This window comes from Trachemys scripta, chromosome 5 (assembly GCF_013100865.1).
Source record: "Trachemys scripta elegans isolate TJP31775 chromosome 5, CAS_Tse_1.0, whole genome shotgun sequence".
Classification (NCBI taxonomy): domain Eukaryota; kingdom Metazoa; phylum Chordata; order Testudines; family Emydidae; genus Trachemys; species Trachemys scripta.
Window position 1 is genome coordinate 126,932,489 of NC_048302.1, and position 21,858 is coordinate 126,954,346.

Genomic DNA, 21,858 nt, shown 5'->3' on the forward strand with positions numbered 1-21,858 from the left:
GGACAAACATCCTTCTCTCTCAAAAAAAAAAAAAAAAAAAAAATTTGAAACATTCCTATACAGTTTATTGGAGTCAGCCTCCCAGTAGGAGTTGTGGGGGCAAATAATTTTAAGAGAACTTGACAAATTTGAGTGCAGTTGTATGACATGGTTGCCTGGGATGGTAGGGGTAGAGTTTGGTAGCCCTGGGGCTCACCTCCAGATTATGCCTTATGAGTTTTAAGAACATATTTCAGGGTCCTCTCCTGCAATGTATATTTTGTGGTGTGGGGGGAAGGAGTTTGGTCTCCTTTCTCTGATGCTTCAGAGATGGCCATGGCTGGAGATGGGACACTAAACAGGGTGGGCCCATATTCTGTGGTGGCACTGAGCAGTCTCTCTCAGGTGCTTGGCTGGTTGGATCTTGCTCATATGTTCGGGATCTAACTGATCCTGATATGCAGGGTCAGGAAGGAATTTCCCCCCAGATCAAATTAGTAATGACTGGGGAAGGTTTCACCTTCCTCTGCAGCATGGGGTGCAGGCCACCTACCAGGATTAGCTGGATATATATCACTTGCTCATTTCCCTGACATCACGGGGTCCTCGAGCACTGGTGCAAATTGGTCTCTCCTATTCTCTGCCTGTGCGACACAGTAGTATGTCCTGGAGACAGTAATAATTTTGATTGTTGGGTTTAGGGTTCAGGTGCTGGGTAGTGTTAGTGGCCTGTGACATACAGCAAGTAAGACTGGATGATCTGGCCTTAAACTCTATGACTAATCATTAAACTGGAAAGACTAGCTGACTCCACTTCTCTTATGTTATGTATTTTGATGTAGGAATAAGATACACTTCTGCCTTGGGCTTAGTGACAAAAAATGACTGATTCTGAAGCATAGTAACCTATGATCCAATTCTCCAAGGCTGTGTCACCAATTACTCTACTACCTACACTGACAGTACACTAAAGAGCTATCCTTTGCCGAAACTATGAAACAAAATGGAACCTTGATTATCCAAAATGAAACTTTTAGTTGGACAGATCAGATAATATGGATAAGGACCAAATTAAGACAACTCTTTAAATGCTCACTCAGAGAGCTTAAACAATAGTTCTACCCCCAAAAAAGGTTTATAAAAAAATAGCATTATGGGTTTCTATATTCAAGATCCATTGGTTTCCATAACTAGTTTGGAAGAAGAGAGGGTCCCCACCCAACTGTTAACCCCAAAACCAGACTCTGGGTTTTTAACCATCTTGTTCAGTTTTCTGTTTTTTCCATGCATCAACAGTAAGAGGTTCCACAGCTCAAACTACTCTACATTATACCCATAGAACCCAACTTTCTCCAGATTACTCTCTCAGTGACACTTAGGCAAACCCAATGGCTTTCTCCCTCCTCTAACCCCAACTTCTCAGTTTCAGTAGTCTTAGGCATGATTTCTAACCATACCATGTAAACAGAAGTCAGAAAAAGGCACAAGTTCAAATTGTCAGGGATGTCACATATCACCTCTACATAAATGACCCCTCCATTAGCTTTCATGCCCCTGCCCTCCCATACTTGGAAACATGAGTTTATGTAGGGATATTAAAGAAGGTACTAACTGTGATTCCCCCAAGTGACAGTGACCCCCTCATAATTTGCCCCCCACACTTTAAAATCCAACAGTTTCACCAAGTACAAAAATCTCTTGGGTCTTCTGTTAAAACTTGTAAGCTACTGTCTGTAGAAACCATTGATTGTATCTATCCCGTGAAAGATACTTTGTTACTATGTAAAACATACAAACAAGTTAATTGACTTTGTTCTTGAAGTAATTGATACAATGTAAACAAACACTATAAGCCATTAAGTGACTTTCACTTCATTCAATGGCTCCTAGGACAGACCCCCACCCTCTGTGATTAAAGGGCCGGGAATCTCAAGTGAATTAGCACACACCCCGAAAGTGGTGGAGACAGTAAATTAAAATATGGTTAAAATATGGAATGTATGCTGATGAATGCTTGATATACATGAATGGTTAGGGAGGTGCCAGCCTAGAAAGGGAGTATCCATTGGCCGAAGAATGTGCCGAGTAGGACCACCAGACAACCTCCTGAGAATAAACTGGGATCCACCCCATCACCTGGAAGGATGAGAAACACAAACTTTGGATAGTGTGGAGCCACCAGGAATGTGCCATCTGCTGATTGAGTCAGCAACAGCAGGATGCAACAGCTCCCATAGACTAACATAGGAATTAAATCCTATAAGAATGGACTCTAAAGACTGAGGACTTTGAGTCTCTGGTTCTGCTGCCAACCTCCAGAAGCATCAGGTGCATCTGACACAGACTCGGCTCCAACCTCATGACCAAGATACCTGGCCAGTAACTTGGCATGAGCAACTTCTAGGCTGGTAACTATAACACCTATACAGAACTTAAATGAATGATTGTGTGAATGAATATGTGTGTGTGTGTGTGTGTGTGTGTGTGTGTGTGTGTGTATAAGAAATAAGTAGTCAAACAACATTGTTTACTTTTATCTTTTGCTTTATCAGTATATTTACAATAAATGTGGCATCTTTGCCTTATCCCTCTTAATAAGATCCTGCTGGTTTTTATTCTATTGGTATAACATTTATAGTGTACAAACTTTAGAAGGAGGTCATTGTTTCTTTCCATCACCACCTTATGCATCAATTGTTAATAACTGCCACTGAGGATGTAAAACCAATACACTAAGTTAAATATGCACAAATATAATTACCCAGAAAGTTCTTAATCCACCTATATTTTAGAGCAACCGATCTCCCCTTTCTAAGACCTGAATGCAAAAACAGGATTTATGGTTGTAATATTATGTCACAAAATTCCAGGACATCTGTTTGCAGTATAATTTTTTCAGAGTTATTCTTCATTTGTTGGGGTATACAGTCTCTATACGCTGTAGGACAAGACATACCTGAGACCAGAGGAAGCAACCTTTGCCTTTCTATCTGACAAAATCAGAATCAAGATCACAGCACGCCTTCCTGCAACAAGGCCTACACAGTGCAAGCAGATTCCACAATAGGAGCTGCTTGTGTAGTAGATGTATTCTATCCCTTCACAGAGGCTTTAAGATGCACATATGCATAAAAACAAACAGTACAACACTAATGACAATTAGTCACCTGTATTGTTATGCCTTATTTCTTCCCCTTTTGCTAAAAACCGAGATAAGAGAATGGAAGTCCATGCTTTATATGGCAGGACAGTACAATAAGTTTATTGCATGGCATGCCTGTGTGCTTGGTTGAAATAAATCCATTTCTAGGTTCTCTTCAATGAATTTTAAAACAAAAATCAGTCTAAAAACAAAATCATGCAGGTTTATGGTTGCATTAGTATTCAGCAGATACCACAGTAAAGTGCTGATGCTCACAATCAACATGACTGACAGCCTTAAGTGCTCTGTTTTTCAAAACAAATATATCACAGTCCTTTGTTGAAGGCTGTTTGCAAACAGTGACAGGAGTCTGATAGCTTGGGGGTGGGGGAGGAGGAAGAGGGGAAACAAACTTTACCCAGAATTTTAGTGAGCATCTTTAGGCTAGAAGTATCTATCAAATCTGCTGAGACTCAACATTTAAGTTGATGAAAAGTAGGCTTTACAAAACGTGACAGAGAAACAGGTCAAACTTTTAAAAATTCTAATTAAAAAAAGTTGAATGTAAAACCAGTCTCATGCATGTTTCAGTTGCAAACACTTCTAGAGCACATGAGCAAGAAATGAAATTCACTCATTTTAGTTATCCACAGGGTGCATAATATAAGTTTAACACCCTTTCAGTTTTAATAATCTGAGCCATTTACACCACAAGTAAGGAATATTTTATTTTTAACATGGCACTGACTTTTATGGATAACAGCATCAAAATATTTGAAAATTCAACAACTAAATGTTTGAAGATGTGTCTACTAGTTTTGCTAGTGTGCTATTTGAGTTTAACTTCAATAATTTTGTACATTCATAAAATCATAGAAATGTAGAGCTATAAGGAACAGCCTTCTGTGCTGACACAGGTCCAAGTAAACCTAGACCATCCCTGACAGGTGTTTGTCAACCTGTTCTTAAAAACCTCCAATGAAGGGAATTCCACAACCTCCCTTAGAGTTAGAAAGTTTTTAATAATATCTAACCTAAGTCTCCCTTGCTGCAGATTAAGCCCATTACTCCTGGTCCTACCTTGAGGTGGACATGGAGAACAATTGATCACCATTCTCTTTATAAAGTCCTTAACCTATTTGAAGACTTATCAGACCCCTCCTCAGTCTTTTCCAAGACCCAGGTTTTTTTTAACCTTCACTCAAAGGTCAGGGCTTTTAAACTTTTTCATCATTCTTGTAGCTCTCCTCTGGACTCCATCCAATTTGTCCACATCTTTCCTAAGGTGTGGCACCCAGAATTGGACACTATATTCCAGACAGGGCCCTGCCAGTGCCAAGCAGAGTGGAACAATTACCTCCTATGTCTTACATACCACGCTCCTGTTAATATACCCCAGAATGATAGCCTTCTTTGCAACTGCATCGCCTTGTTGGCTCATATTCAATTTGTCAATTGTTATACACTCTGCCAGGTCCTTTTCTGCGGAACTACTGCTTAATCAATCAGTTATTCCCAATTTTGTAGCTGTGCATTTGATTTTTCCTTCCTCAAAATGTAGTACTTTGCACTTATCTTAATTGAATTTCATCCATTGATTTCAGATCAATTCTCCAATTTGTCAAGATCATTTTGAATTATAATCCTGTCCTCCAAAGTGCTTGCAACTCCTCCCAGCTTGGTTTCATCATCAAATTTTAGGAGCACACCACACGCTATACTCCATTATCCAAGTCATCAATTAAAATATTGAATGGTATCCAATCCAGACCTGACCCATGTGGGAACCTCTTCAAGTATGGTCTTTCAACCAGTTACACACCCATCTTACAGTAAAGTCATCTAGTCATGATTTCCCTAGATTGCTTATGAGAATGTCACAAGGGACTGTGTCAAAAGGCTTACTAAAAATCAATATATCTTGTCTACTGCTTTCCCCCATCTACTAGGGTATGTCTATACTTACTTCCTGGTCCGAATGTAAGCGATCGATCTTCTGGGATCGATTTATCGCGTCTTGTCTAGACGCGATAAATCGATCCCGGAAGTGCTTGCCGTCGACGCCGGTACTCCAGCTCAGCGAGAGGAGTACGCGGCATCGACGGGGGAGCCTGCCTGCCGCGTCTGGACCCGCAGTAAGTTCGGACTAAGGTACTTCGAATTCAGCTACATTATTAACGTAGCTGAATTTGCGTACCTTAGTCCGAAGTGGGGGGTTAGTGTGGACCAGGCCCTAGACCAGTAACCATGTCAAACAGGGAAATTAGGTTGGGTTACATTATTTAATCTTGATATAGCCATGTTGGCTATTCCTTATTACCCTATTATCCTCTAGGTCAGTGGTTTTCAGACTGGAGAACGTGAGAAAAATCCTGTCATGGTGGACAATGCATTTTATCTAATCATAGGTCTATTATGACCCTATCTCAGATGGGGGTATGCAGCAGACTTCATTATTTGGAAAGGGGTACTCAGCCCAAAAAGTTTGAAAATCCCTGTTCTAGGTGGTTTTACACTGTTTAAATAATTTGTTGCAGTATCTTTTCAGGTATTAAATTTGAAGTTTTAAGTTTAAGGATTTACACTGGGATGAAGTTTAAATTGCCTTAAATAGTTTGTTTTCCTTTGTCCAGAATACTTTAAAAAACCCAGACTTCCTCAGTCAGAGGGCAGCAGAACAATTAGTTCCAGACTTTTGCACCCAGTACGAGGGTTAATAACTGCTCCTCTCCGTACTCTAACCCGACATAGTAAACATGAGAATCAGACAGGCAGAAGGCACATTTGAAAGTGATCTATCAAATGAGCAGAAAGAGCAGTTCCTTATTTTTAATACATACCAGTTTTATAAGATTCATATAATCCTTTCAAGGGCAGTTTCACACCTTACATTTCATGCAAGAAGTTTTAGGTTAATACAGTATATAGCTTCCTAGCTATTGGCATGCATACTACTGCAAAGTGTAATACACATACGGTATAACCTTCTAGATTAAGCTACTCTGAGACTCCTTTGATAGAAGATGATTAGAAAAAATGAAAAAAAAAAACCCCCCAAGAACTAACCGTTAAAAGGTGATCAGAAAGTGTTTATTTAAAAGTAACAGTTTATTGGGGGGACCTTATTTACCTTCTTTGGGGGGACAGAGCAAGAAAAAACTTCCAGAGTGAAATCTCAGCCCCATTAAAGTCAATGGAAGTTTTAAAAACATCTTCATTGGGGCCAGGATTTTACCCCAGGAATTTTTAGAATCCAAAGTAATTGAAATTAATATAAGCCTCTCCTTTTCAGTTAGTGGGAACTAGACCAGTCTTTAAGTCACTGGTGTCCTTAAATGTCTCGCTGTGTTACTTATTTGTTAGCACTAACTGCCATTCTCTGACAAACTAGAAATTAAAATTTTTGTTTTTAAAAAATAAATGTTATGTACCACTTTTAAACCCTGAAAGTCCTATTTTGGAAGGTATATATCCCATCCTTATAGGTCTCTAAAAAGTAAAATGAAGAGTTTTACCTAGCAAGACCCCATTAGGATTTTCTATTTCTTCAGCAGTTGTTGACATTACTGATATTTTGAGGAGAGATTTATGATCCCCACTGTATTGTAGCGGTCAGTAAGTGTCCTTAATTACAGCAAAAGAAATACAAAAATGTAATCTATTTTGGCAGGTAAGCAAGAGAATAAAATTATTTTCAAGTAAGATATTGTGAAGTGCCCCATGGTATATTGAACTAATTTCTAGTTCTGGAGGGGAATTAAATGTTGAACCTTAAAAATAATGGTACCTATCATCATATTTTCAAGCACAAACTTTGTGCTATTTTAGCTGCTAAAAATCATACCAGCATTGGAAAGGGGGCAAGATACAAGTTGGTAAGTAAGACAATTTTTAAGGCCTGGGCATCTTAACTCGTTAGTTGTTTTGTTGTGGAATACTGACTTCATAAAACTTCAGACGTTCCACAGATGCAATTAAAGTACAGCAGCCCTGTTGACAGTAATCAGCACATACAGTTCATCTGGAGCAATAAAATTCAGATACACAATTAATACTTCAGATATCTGGCATTTTAAGTCAATTAGAACCTGTCACAATTTCAAGGTTAACTCCATCTTTGACCCCTCGCCCCCAACCTCCTACCACTCGGTCTTCTTTAAGGGTACCCCTCTCTCTCTCTGCCTCCAGATTGGGGGTTTAGGCTTCCAGTCCCTCTGCATATCACTGTGATTTCCCCAGCAGGGGTCCAGCACCTATGGTTAACCTGTCTCCAGGTGCTACAACAGCCTTCACATAGCAAAATACATTTATTCTTAAGGTAAAAGCATTACAGAGAAAATAATATAAAACAAAATTTAAACACCAACCATATCAGGAGTCATGTATCAGTTTTATGGAGCCCTAGTAGGCCAAAAGTCTTTGCAACCCTTCCATGAGAGCTGGGTGGCCCCTTTGGACAGAAGGTAATGTACATTTGATGAATCAGAAAGAAGGCCCCATGTCAATTCAAACCTAGCCTCTTTATGCCAGAAGTCCTCACTTTGTCTGTTGGTCTCTGGAAAACCCAGTTTGAACCAGTAAATGCAAACCTCCCTGGGAGTGCTACCTCTTTGGAGGCGTTAACAACCTGAGTGAGTCACCTTAAACACTCTCCACTGTTTTTAATTCCTGGAGAAGCTGTGGTGACCTTCCTGCCCGGAGTGCTTAAAATCCCTGGCACACAGTGATTCATGCACCTTTCAAAAAGGTAATACAATATGGTCCCCAAAGATATTGAACATGGCAAAAATATCTGTCATGCAACCAACCTACATCATCTGGATTTACAGGCAAAATGGGCTAAAGAATAAATATTAGTACATCACTTCTGCAAAGGGACATATAGAAACAAAACATTTTACTGGATAGCAGTAAAAAATGAGACAGAATCTGTCTTACTCATAAATAGAACAGATGTTTAGTGCTCTCTGAAATCTTCCTGCTCCTTTCACTCTGATCTGAAACTATTTACAATAAGAATCCCTTGTGCTTTAAAAAAAAAAAAAAAAAAAAAAAAAAAAAACCACTTCTTTAGGATGTAGAGAGATCTAAAAAAAGGTTGTTTCCTCTTTAAAAAAAAGTTCGGTGCTGCTTTTTTTAAATCAGAAATATCAAGAATATTAATGCTTGCGTTCCTTTATTTTGTTGAGAGACTTGAGGTATATCTCAGAGGATGCATATTGCTAGCTCTCACAGCTTAACTAGAGAGGCAGAGCTGAGTCTTTAACAAAGACTATCTTGCTCCAAAGTGTTCACCATTTAAATTAAACAGCAAAAAACACAAACTAAAGTTCAAACAGTCTGAATAACAATGATTTACCCTCTTAGGCTGTGTCTACCCTACATCACTTACTCCGATGCAGACGTGCCGCTGTAGCACTTCTGGTGAAGATGCTCTAAGCCAATGGGAGAGAGCTCTCCTGTCAACTTAACTTCTCTTCCTCTGCAAGAGGCAGTAGTTATGTCGGCGGGAGAAGCGCTTCAACCAACATAACACCATCTACAACTGGTGCGGAGGTCAGTATAACTTATGTCACTCAGAGGCATGGATTATTCACCCCGAGCGACATAAGTTATACTGAAGTAATTTATAATGTAGACATAGACTTAGCTGCTCAACTTTCAATCCTGGACTCTTATGGTATCAAAATTGCATTAGTCATCTAGTTTGGAAAAGTATGACAGCTGGTGAAGCCCTGAACTTCTTGTGTAAAAACAAGGAGAATTTTTTTTCTGAAACCCTTTAAGCCTCTTTTATTATAATGGTGTGACTGCACTACTACAGTTAAGGTTACGGCACAGCTTCTGCTTAAAACTTTGCTTAGTTGGATTCATATGAAATTTGGTGCACCTCGGATGGTGCAGTATAGGGTTAGCGACTCAAATTCGGAGTCAGTTGGGCAGGGAACATGGAGATACAAATCCTGAAAAACAGCCATTTTTTAAAAGGTTCCTGGGGTGGGTGCGCATATATATATGGGGGGGGGGGGGGGGCTAGAGGTAAAACTACTGATGTAATGCAAGTCAAAATGGTTTCAAGGTAGTGTATGGCACCCACTAAATCTCATTTTTTACAGTGTGCATGCATCAATACAGAAAATCAGCTAGAGGATTTCCATTCCCTCCATTTTGTATGCTTTAAATCTCAATTCTTGTGAATTTTCTAAAATCCAAACAGCCACTCGTATTACTTTGAAATTTGATGTGCCTCATGGGTGATCCAGATTTGGGGTCATTTGACCAAGGGAATCCCGAGTTACAGGACCTCCGATAAAATCAGTTTCCTTCTGCTGCCTTGTACTGTTACAAGGAGAGATACTAATAATGGGATGACCTTGTTGAGACTGATGGCTGTGAACTCGCCCTTCAGTTGACCTACCCCAAGGTAAAGCTAATCACAAGTCCCACCTAAGTTAAAGTTTTTACTGGGTGACCTAAGATTCCAACAATTAGAGTCATGTGTGGCAATTTGTTTGGGGGAAGGAAGAGATGTAATCAAACTCTTTGAGGGGAAAAAATAGCCATGTGAATGCTTCCTGAAAGGGGTTTGGGGCTGCAGAGAGGGGAATAAATGGGGATGGAGAATAGAGGAGGAGAGAGAGGTTGGGGGCTCAGGTGAAGGAGGCTTGGAGAAGTGGACCAGTGAGAAAGGGGAACTGGGGAGAATAAAGGGGCAGGACATCTTTCAGCCCCACATTCTCCCCTCCCATGTGTACACCCAGATCTGGGAGGACTCTTGCCCCACTAGGTGGGTCTAAGCCCCCCTCCCTGCCCTCTCATGATCTAGGATATGGGGGGCCTTGCCCTTCTGGGTGGTGTCTGAGGCACTCTCGCTGTTTCCATCTACAGGGGTTGGATCCCCCACATATCCCCCTCATGAGAGCCAGGTTCTGAGACAGCTTGCCCTTTTGGGATGGTCTGAGACCCCACACTCCCTGCCTCCCATGTGAGGCAGGATCTGGGCAAGTCCTGCCTCTCTGGGTGGATAGTTGAGAATGGGTATACTTCGTGTATACCACAGTCTCCAAAGCACTCTGAGAAGGATGAGAACACCCCCTGAGATGAATGGAGCAGTTCACATGTCTCAGGGCTACTATTTCCAGTTGTATTTCTCCTTGGGGTGGTCTTATTAAGGGCTTGTCTGCACTTAGAATGCTGCAACACTTCAGTGAAGACACTACCTATGCCAACAAGAGGTCTTCTCCTGTCGTCATAAGTAATCCAACTCCCCAAGAGGCGGTAGCTAGGTCAACAGGAGAATTCTCTCAAACACTGTCTACACCGGGGGTTAGGTTGGTTTAATTGTGTTGTTCAGAAATGTGGATTTTTCACTAATTTCCTAGCGTAGACCCAAGCCTCAGTTGAGAGGAGCCTTTTCCCTCCAGCGTATCTTTATCCTTCCTATTTAAAAGGACGGTGCTTCTCAGGCCTTGGCTACACTGGCGCTGTACAGCACTGCAACTTGCTGCGCTCAGGGGTGTGAAAACGCCTCTCCCCCCACGCCCCCCCCCCCCCCAGACCGCAGCAGGTAGAGCGCTGTAAAGTGGCAGTGTAATCAGAGCCTGCAGCGCTGCACGCTCCCTCGCAGCGCTGCAAGCTATTCCCCTCGGAGAGGTGGAGTACATACAGCACTGCGAGAGCTCTCTCGCAGCACTGGCAGCGCGACTACACTTGCGCTTCACAGCACTGCCACCGCAGCACTGTGAAGTCCCGAGTGTAGCCAAGGCCTAAGTGTTCTAAAATCTGCACGCTTGCATGGATTTTCTTGAAATTTGCAATACCTCATGCTAGTGCAGAGTAGGGTTAATAGCCCAAACTTGAGTCAGAGACAGGGTTCTGGAGATGTAAGCCCGGGGGGGAGGAGGGGGAGAAATAGCCGTTTAGCAAAAAGCTTCTAAGAGTGGTGGCATTTGATTTTTTTCCCCTTGCAGAGTTAGAGATGAAATTCTTGCTGTGGGTCAAAATGATCTAAATTAGTCAACGTTTACCCAAAGTAGCGCAGGGCACCTACTAAGTCTTTGGGGGACCCAAACTGTGAATGGTATTTAAGAACATATTCACATTGTGCAGATTGCAGTCTGGAAGGATTACAGTGCACATGCACCAAAACTGAAAAGCCCATTTTATCCTTGTCTGGGTAATTCAAGGGAATGTGCCAATGCTGTTGCCTCGGTGAATACTCTGCCACTGTCATTTCTAAGCTGAACTTTTGTAAACCTGTGCAATAAAAATTGAATAACTCCTGTTGCTTGCTACAAGTTGTCTCTGTTATAACATATTTTTATTTTATGGAGAGGTTTCTGTAAGCACAGCAGAATAGTCAGCAGCCAGTCTGACCCAAAAAAAAAAAAAAAAAGAAGTGTTATACCAGATGGGGAGGAGCCGGAGACAGGAATTTTGTGGAGGGGGGGGGGAAGGAGTGATGGGTTTGGAAAATGAGGGTGGGTGGTAGGCAAGCCTTGAATTATTAGTTTGAGAAAAATCTGTATTTTACTAGCTTCTGATAGAATGGTGGGGGAGGGTTGTGGGGGGCAAGTGGCTACTTCTTGATCTCATGGCAGATTACTGTGGTGTTTACAAAAAGAGACATACCACAGAGGTCTGGAACTGACAGCACAGGTACCTTGACCGCTGAGGGAAAAGATGCGTGAGTTTGCCAGGGTTACCAGTGAGTGGATTCTGGGCAAATCCTGGATCACAAGGTTGTGGGAGAGCAAGGAATACATCATGACATGGGGAATACTGACTATAGACAGATTTGGCTCAGTATGCCAATTGCAGAACATGAAAAGTACAACTGCCTAAAGAACTACTAATATGTACCAACACCACACCCTTTCCTGTTCTAAAAGGAAATTCCATGGCAAAAAAAATCCATTAACATAGAGTTAAGATTGGTTGGTGGTATGTTGTCCCCTTGCAGGGCACCGAGTTGAGCCAAACTCAAACTTCTGAAAGCATGAATGGTGCATTTCTTGGTTGTCTGTGCACCATTAACTTTGCCTTCTTTCAGCAATATCCCAATATGCCCCAATACCATACCTTTACTCTGCCAACACCAAGGTTCCTGAAACATACAAGTTCTTCACCTCCTTCTACAACCCATTCACTCTCACCCACCAGATTCCATTTAACACTATTAAAGAACAAAAAGAAAACCAAAGATTGCCCACATCACGTTGCCTCTCCACTCTACAAGCAAAGCCTCAATACGCATATAGCACACACTCATACTGGCCCTGTTGGTATTAGATGTTGTCTACAAGGGGATAACATAGTACCAAGAAATCTTAACTGTGCATTACTATAGTTTTTTGCCATTGAAACAATATTAAAACAGTGAGAGATAAAAGCCCTTCCTTCCATCTGCAGGTCACCTTTAATGCTCCACTTTATTGCTAAGCTAGCCTGCTGACAGAATATGTTATGTAGCATGTGCACAAAAGATAACATGGTGTCAGAGCGAAAGAAAGGACTTCCTCTGCTGCTCCCAACAGAAAAGGATACATCATTTGTTACAATGAGCAAAATTACCTTTTTCTTTTTAGGTAGATTCATGGGCCATTTTGAACTATACATAACTGCATACAATTCCTAATACCCTATAGATATCATAGCTATCAAGCCATACAATATATCTGAAGGGCTGTGTTTATATTAATTTTCTCCCTCCTTTAAAAATTCCCACTGGTGGAGCTAAAAAAAAGTTTAGTGCAGACAAAGCCTAAGAAACAAACAAAAATCAGGTAACAAATAGAAAGTCTTACCTCTGGTTTACTGAGGCTGGATGACACAAGAGAACCAGATCCCACATCCAGATCCCACTGCTTTCTGCCACTATTCTCAGGGTCTAGAGCAGCAATTCGTCCATCCAAAGTGCTGATAATTACTAAGGACCTGCCAATCACAGAAACATTCAAAGTCAGTACTAAAGCTGCTACAGATATGCCTAACTATATTTTCTGACTTCAGATTACATTTTAAATAAACCATAGTGTTTACATTTTGCATTGTATCATTTAACTGGGCAGCTCTAGAACAGCTGTAAGTTTGTAGTTGGATCTCACAAACTTATTTTATATGTCATGAAGCAACTTCTAATCATTTCAAGAGGTCACTTGGAAGCAAAATAAGTTAGTCACTGTTAAGATTGGTGAAAACATAAATCAATCTTCCTATTTGAAGTTCATCTGATTTGTGTACCCTAACCAGAAAAAAACAACCACCCTCATATGGTTTTCAAAAACAAAAAGCCCACTAGGTCAACATGCAAGGAATACTGCAGCACAGACTGAGTAAATCTGCAAAAAACATGAACGAAGCATGGAAACAAATTTGGATGTCAGGAAATGTCTTATAAGAAAGCAATTGTTACAAGACAACAACATAGAGCAAAAGCATTCATTAATTTGGAAATAAAGGATATGCCTACACAGCAAACGGGCAAGCCTGTTCTAGCTAGCCTAAATCCAACAATAGCTGTAAAGATGACACAGCACTGGTATCACTGCAAGAAATACAATTTAGCAGGTTTAAAACAAACAAAAGAAGGATTTCTTCACACAACGCAGAGTCAACCTGTGGAACTCTTTGACAGAGGATGTTGTGAAGGTCAAGACTATAACAGGGTTCCAAAAAAAACACCCAACACACTAGATAAATTCATGGAGGATAGGTCCATCAATGGCTATTAGCCAGGCTGGGCAGGGATGGTATCCCTAGCCTCTGTTTGCCAAAAGGTGGGAATGGATCACTTGATGATTACATGTTCTGTTCACTCCCTCTGGGGCACCTGGCATTGGCTACTGTTGGAAGGCAGGATACTGGGCTAGATGGACCTTTGGTTTGACCCAGTATGGCCGTTCTTATTTTCTTGGCCGTTCTTATGTTCTTAGACACTGATCCTGGGTATGCACTCTGCTCACTAGCCCTCTCTGAAGTCCACATTGTGATGTACTTACTGCTACTGATACCAGTGTTATATTGATTCAAGATAGCTTGAATTTAAGCACTGGTCATAGATTCACAGCTTATCAACTACTCTGACCTCCTGAATTAATTCCTTGTCTAGTGGCCAAGGCACTGACCTAGGACACTGGGAAATCTGGTTCAATTCTCTTCTTTGCTACAGAACTCCTGTGTGACTTTTGGCTCACATTCTCAAATGTAGGCTAGGCAGTGCATAACTTCTGCTGTGTAGACATACCCTAAAGCTACGGCAGAATAAGGCAGCCTGCCTGCTTGTTAAGTGGTGTATCTAACGGACAGCACATGATAGCAGTGGGCGGGCTTTTGGTTTCTAGAATATAAGCTCTAAATGGCCTGGAACCTGCCAGCTGAAGACGGTGTATCTGCATGAGATAGTACCACAGTTAAAATCAGAAGTAGTGTTTGGGCTACAATTTTTGTTTTTGTTTTTAAATTAAAAGGGAGAGGGATGAAATCTGTTGACCTTTTGGGCATGCTGAAAAGCTTGCCTATTTTCACAGGCTTTTGGGGAGTCGAGAGCATAGATAAAAAGGGTGTTTGTGGGGAAGATGCACTATTTTTCTTAGTTTTCTGGCTGGCTACTGTCAAAAGTGGATGTGAAAGGAGGCTGTTGGATTTACAGATATTTTCATTAATTGTATTTTTAGTGCTAGTCAAGACCACCTAAATTTCATGTCTTAACTGCAGTCCAAAAATGAAATTCAGACTCCGATCAACTGACACCACACAATTTTAGAGTTCAGAGAGGAATATAATGCATTTTAAGGGATATGTCAGTATTCTTTTTTCCCTAAAATTTCCCTAAAAAATATGAAGCATGATTCTAAAAGATGTACACAAGGGCAGTGTCTTATACAGTACTGGTATAAACATCCACCCAGTAAGAGACCACGTGCAGTGTTGCAATTTTCAATTTAAACATATTCCACTGAAAAAAAAACAAATCCTTGTAAAGAATTTATTACACTGTTAATAATCTGAACAGTGTGACAAGTGTATGTATTATATACACACACACAAACATATACATACATTCCAACAAAATAACACCACAGTTTTCAAGTGTAATGTTCATATTTGAGTACTACAGCTTCACTCAAAGTTACTAGCAGTTTTATAAGCTGAATATGATAATGACTGCTATAAAGATACAGGAATCACAAGCAGGCTAATAATGTAGTGCAGTGTATCTATACTCAAGCACTCTAATGCTCACACAATTGTACTTTATATTGCAGCTCTTAGTGTAACTGGGTTCTGCTAATGACTGTGCTTGTTCAAAACCCAAAAGCTCAAACACACTTAAAAATAAAACAAACACAAATGACTATTCAAAGTGTATCTATTTATATTAGGGCTGTCAAGTGATTAAAAAATGAATCACGATTAATTGCGCAATTAATTGCACTGTTAATATTTTGGCTGTTTTCTACATTTTCAAATATATTGATTTTAATTACAACACAATACAAACCGTACAGTGCACACTTTATTTTATTAAAAATATTTGCACTGTAAAATAACAAAAGAAATAGTATTTTTAATTCCCCTATTATAAGTACTATAGTGCAATCTCCATCATGAAAGTTGAACTATCATGAAAGTAGAATTATGTTTGAGTTAATCATGCGAGTTAATTGTGATTAATCAACAGCCCTAATTTAAATTTCACCTTGATCAAATCAACACCAAAGAAAGAAGATTAAACAATAATTGGCACCTAGTCAGTGCCAAACACTGCCTTCCCATCTAAACCATTGCTTTTGCTAATCATTTCCCTTGCCTGACTTGCTTTGTCCCTATATAAGGAGCTTTTTATCATTCTGCATTTTATATACATGCTCACGCTACCTTCCTCCCCAGATACAAACTTCAGCCTTCCCAAAATTATCTAGCTATGAAGCATTTTTTACCAACTTAATTGGTTTCACATGTCTACCTATATCATGAACTCAAGCCTCTTCACTAGAAAGTAGTAACTATAGCTGAGAAGATGCACCATGATGGGTTTTCTGTTTAGTGTGTTAAAGGAGAGAATTCATTCATGCCTTCATTGAAAAAACAAACAAACAAAAAAAACTGCACCAGTTACATATCCTTGTTTTAAAACTGTTTTTTTTACCACCTATTTGCTGCCCCAAAACTCTTTAGAATGCCGTTATACATAATCAAAACGTTTCCCACTAAGTAGCTACAATATAGTGAACTTTACATCACAAGCCTTACCCACTAAGCAAATACTTCCTTCCAAACCATGATTACTTTGTTTGAACAGACCATAGTCACAAGACAAGACCAGCTCCAAGTCTTACAGCTAGCTACATTTAGAGCTGGAATCAAAGGACTGGCTACAGGAGAAGTGACTGTACAGTCTAGTACAGGGGTAGTCAATAGGTATACCATGACCCAAATCCAGACCGCCAGACCCTTTTGGATGGACCGCAAAATCTTTATGTCCTTATTATTGTCATTTTTTCCTGAAATCTGGACCTTGACTATACCTTGACCAAGAAATTTGGACCTTGACAAAAATAACTGATTACCCCTTGTAGTCTTTGGGGGATTGTTTCACTTTGAACTAAAATGCTGCACACCATATTCAGACTTGTAATTATTTGAGATACTTCTGGTCCAAATCTTTAGCTTGCTATCAAACAGTATTCCTGGGACTTTATAGATTTTAAATTTAAAACCAGTAGGATATTTTCCTACTTCTGATATTAAGATTTGTTTAAAATATTTGAAATGATAAATTTAATGTGTTACACAATCTTACTATATTTTGCCCACCCTTTGGTGGTTGTCAGGTTGAAGTGACACTGTCAACTTAACATCTAATCAGTTTTTGAAAAGGTTTCAGGTACTACACACCTGCCTTAAGAACTCATTGTTTTTTGTAGTTTCTTAATCAAATATTTTTAAAAATACAAAAATGTTTCTCTCCTTTTTCTGTGTGAAAGACTCAAACAGAGTAAACTGACTATACACAGAAACAGTGAAACTGATTATAAATGGAGTGCTGACAACTTCATAAAGTAAACTGAAAAAAAAAAAGAAAATTTTCCTCTAACCTTTCTAGTAAATTTAGTGTTACCAATAGCATTAGGTTAAAACATTCTGACACGTGATTTTAAAAGAACACCCGTTGCTTTTCTCAGGAGGATTTATAAACGGGGTAGATTACTTGGTTTTTCAGAGTTTCTCTGGAAGTTTTATTTAGTCACACTTATAATTGGTTATTCCATCAGATTCTTAAAGCAACAATCACACTTAAAAGTAGAACATGCTTAGTGAAAAGCAGAATTGTTAAGGAATAAGATGACTATATTTAACCATCTCTCTTCTCAAGTCTTGTGTTGATAGAAGATGCTTCAAATAAAACTGTTACTCAGTTACATGAGCAGACTTGAGAGGATTTGGGTATTCTGTACACATAACACAGTCATCTGATCAAGTATGTTAAATGAATGGAGGATCCACTGTGACTGCATTCTTCCTTTAGTTTGTATTTTTGTTAAGTCTGAGAACTTTTGAAATAAATGTGTTCTAGAAACATCATACCCAATCACTTGCAACCTCAGCAGCACAAAGTGACACATCAATACCACCTTCCATCTGCTTGATACAGTCGAGTACCCTAAAAAACAACTAAGGACTGCACTTATCAGAAACATTATACAAGTACATTTGAAATTTAATAAGCTATGTCTATATGTTTCTCATAATTTTAAACTCTTTCCATCCAGCTGTTTGTAATAATCCGTTTGGAATTACTAACTTTCTGTCCTTCATTCACAGATACTGGTATGATATTTAAGTGCTGCTAGCATTGATTTCGCCTTCTAAATAAATACAGAAAAATCCACAGAAAGATTTTTCACACAGATAAAAAAGCTGGTCAAATCTGGAGCCCAATGCTGCTAGAGGTGTCTATTTATGGAAAGAGTGCACTACATCTACCACCATTGTATCAGGTAACCCCATTACAACTCTATTCCATTAGCAAAATTAGTAGGACCTCACCTGCCCAGTTACAGAAACTGGATTAAGGTTCTGACTACAACACAATATAGAGCCATGCAAAGGGACATGTGACCAGGACAGGGAACAACTGCATTGTCACTGGGTCCACAGCAGTTGTATTTGCAGTACAGACAAACTTCAATGTTTTTGTTTAAGGAAACTCAAAACAAAAACAACCCATCTCTACACTGAACAGTCAGGTCAGTCCAACACTTGAGAATTAGCATCCCTTCTACTGTTCTTTAAACAAATAAATCAAGCCATATTTGGAACTACTAAGAGTATCTTCTCAGGCACAATATATAAAAGATACTGCAAGCTGACTTTGGAATACAAAGTCAGCAAATAGCAACGTGTTCCTCCAATTTTATAATCTATAAACCTAAACATCTATGTATAACAACATTTTTCAGCACTTTGAACTTTACAATTTAATAACCCTCCGAATATTTACTGTATCTTGGGAGGAAAGGAAGACCCCCTCACAAGCTACAATATAGGATGCTCATTGTATTGATTTAACAGTTACTGCAACACCAAATTATTTTAGCAATTAATTGCCCAAGTACAGCTACCCTCAGCAGTGCCATACTATATTCTATTGCTCAAGAGCAACTGAACAAGTGTGAATCCAGATAAGAGTCTGCATCTTTCAAGTACAGGCAACTAACACAAAGAATTAACATTTATGGTAGTCCCTCACTCCTACTACAGCTACATAGCAATTCTACCTGTCATCCAGCAATAGCCTATTCTACTGCACCCAGAGAATGGCTGCCTTTAGTCTTCAACTTCAAATTATTAGGTTGAATATTTTATACAGACAGATCATCCAAGATTTCTTCTGGTAGTTCAGTGTAAAATGTATTTTGCAAATTTTAAATTGAAGAACAGAAGGCTGCTTTTTTCCCCGGCCAGAATGAGAAATACAGCAAGCCAGGTTATAATTTTTAATGAGCCAATGCACAGAAGAATGACTCTTCACTGTTTGAGAGGGAGGAAAATCTTTAACTGGCACAGGATGTGGGTTAACCAGACAGTTACTTGTAGAAACTGAATTCTTCTTGAGTCTATGAATTCAAGGCTTCAAATCTCTCATTTCAAAACAAAGTCTGGAAGTGTACTTTGCTTCATTAGCAGGAAAAAAGTGATACTTGATCATATTCTTCCCCTTTAGTTCCTGCAATGACATAATTCCTGATCCTTCTTCACCAAGATCAGAGACATACTGGAGACTGCTCAGTGTTACTTTTGCATTTTAATCACCTCTTTATTAGAATCATCTGTTCACCAATTATTTTTATCCAAGTTTGCCCTGATAAATTGCAGAATGGGAGGAAACAAACCAGTGTAAGAGGTAGTTTGTCTTTCATCTTTTTCTCTGTTCTAGCGCACACCAAAATATATTATTACACTTGACAGGAATAGACAAATTAAGCTCTAATTAGAATCCTTCTTTTCTTCTCCAGTATATAGCAGGATGACAGAAAGGTACATAACACACTTTAACAACCTATTATATGCAGGTGTTTGGGAGAGGACATAGGATACAGAAAGACTTAGTAAACTACAGATCCAGAAGCCCAGACACTTTAAACAAGGCACAAGAAGGAACTACTTCCCAGTAATAAACTAGGGAAGGAGCCAGACCCACACCTATCACTTTCCTACCCGCAATGACAAGCCGGAGCGGACAAATAAGGGGGACTACTCCTATCATGTGATGAAAGGAAGGTTAGGGCAACACCACCCTTCTCCCCTACAGGGCGTAAGGGGAGAGAACACTAAACCTACTTGTGGGTTCTACCAAGAAACTTCCCCGCAGCACCATGTCTGCACCCCCACAGTCCCCCTCCCTCCCTGCACCCCCTTCCTTCCTGCAACCCCACTCCCTGCACCCCCTCCTAGTCCCCCATCCTCCCTGCACCCCCTTCCTCCATGCACCCCCTCCTTGTCCTCCTTCCTCCCTGTACCCCCTTCCTTCCTGCAACCCCACTCCCTGCACCCCCTTCCTAGTCCCCCATCCTCCCTGCACCCCCTTCCTCCCTGCAACCCCACTCCCTGCACCCCCTTCCTCCATGTACCCTCTCCTTGTCCTCCTTCTCCCTGCACCCCCTTCCTAGCCCCCTTTCTCCTTGCACCCCCACTCCCTGCACCCCCCTCCTGTAGTCCCTTCCCTGCAACCCACCTCTCCCGTAGCCCCCTCCACCACCCGCCCCATCCTTTTCTGCTCTGCGTCCCCCCCACCTCTGCAGCCCCCATGTAGCCCCCTCGGTGCCCCTGCCCCGCCACCCCCTCACCTGCCGCCGGGCCGGGTCTCCTCCTCCTCCTCTTCGGGCTCCTGCTCCCCGGGCCCCGCAGCCGCCACCCCGGCCTCATCGTCCTCCACGATCACGTCGGGCCCAGCGGGGAGAGCGGCGGGAGCCGCGGCCGCCCCGAGCCCGAACCCGACCTCGCCTCCGCGGGCATCGCCGCGAGCCGGCTCGGGGGCCGCCGCCCCCAGCAGCACCAGCACAGCCAGGGCAGCCAGAGCGCTCCGGCACCGCGGCGCCCGCATGGAGCGGCCCCCTCAGCCCGGCCCCGCCGCGCCCCGCCGGCCGCTAGGACATGAACACTCGCTCCCGCCACCAGGAGAACGGGGCTCCACCGCGCCGCAACCAACCCTGCCCGCCCCGCCCCGCCCCGCCCCCTCCCACCTGCCCGCGGCCACGTACCGGCGTCCTGCCTACAACCGCCCTTGCTGCTTTTCACCCTATTAGAGGAAGGAAGCCCATTTGACAAACGTGGTGTCATTCGAACCAGTACCTATTTCTGATTGGTCTATCGGGCTCGACTGGGGCGGGTATAGTGACGATGTTTGTCAACACACCTGCTGACCAATGAGGTTTATACGTAGTCCCGCCTGCTAAATCAGACTGGCCAATGGAAAGAAATCACTTCCTTCCCTTCTCTGTGATTGGTTACGCCGCCTTCAAACCTGTTCCTGATTGGATAATTCGGAGGCGTCGGCTGTAGCGCGACGATTGGGGTCCGCTATCTCCGCCTCTTCCTGATTGGGCAACGCTAGTGTTTCATACGTGGCCGATTCTGAGTGTCGAAAGGGGCTGTCTCAATGGAGGCAACTGGGGCAAACCAAGCGGATGGGAAAATAGGAGGGCGTCTTAAAGGGACCGGGACGAAATGGACTCGCCCGCTCTCAGTGGGCGGGGGAGCTGCAAGAGACACAGTCAGGGCGGGCGCTTGGACAGGGCTACGTGACCCAGGTTCTCCTGATTCTGCCAGGAGGCCCTAAAGGATCATGGGATACGGGTGACACCTAGGCAGATTATCCAGGTATATTGTCTAGAGAGGGGGAGCTGCTGATTCTATTCCCCCTGCTTCTTGACACCACCCCGGGAACAGTCCCGGACATGGAGAGGCAGCAAATTCATAACTGAGACAGGGAATTACTGTTTTCACCCACCATGCAATTAGGCTGTGGAACTCACTGCCACAGGAAACCAAGAACTGAGCAAGATTCAAAAAGGGATCTGGTGTTTATCTAGATAAGAAGAATATACAGATTTATCATAATTAATTATAAAATAATGTAGTGGATAGGATCTTAAACTTCATGCTTTGCAGCTTTGACCAATTATTAGAGAGTAGGATGAGCATTCTGTGGTGGGCAGATTACCCTACCTCTG

The 21,858-nt window shown here is 41.5% G+C and overlaps 1 protein-coding gene across 2 annotated transcripts in view; it reads right to left on the reverse strand.

Moving 5' to 3' along the window:
• The window catches only part of EIF2AK3 (eukaryotic translation initiation factor 2 alpha kinase 3), a 66,098-nt gene extending 45,370 nt beyond the window's left edge, over nt 1-20,728 (reverse strand). The window contains exons 1-2 of one of the 2 annotated variants that reach the window (XM_034771586.1): nt 20,473-20,728; nt 12,928-13,057 (exon numbers count right to left, since the gene is read on the reverse strand). The gene's annotated coding sequence lies outside the window, so the exon portion shown is untranslated. Of the gene's footprint in view, nt 1-6,636; nt 6,657-12,927; nt 13,058-20,472 lie in introns of those variants that run through there. The other variant, XM_034771587.1, reaches the window with a different exon arrangement.
• Nucleotides 20,729-21,858: the final 1,130 nt, after the last annotated feature.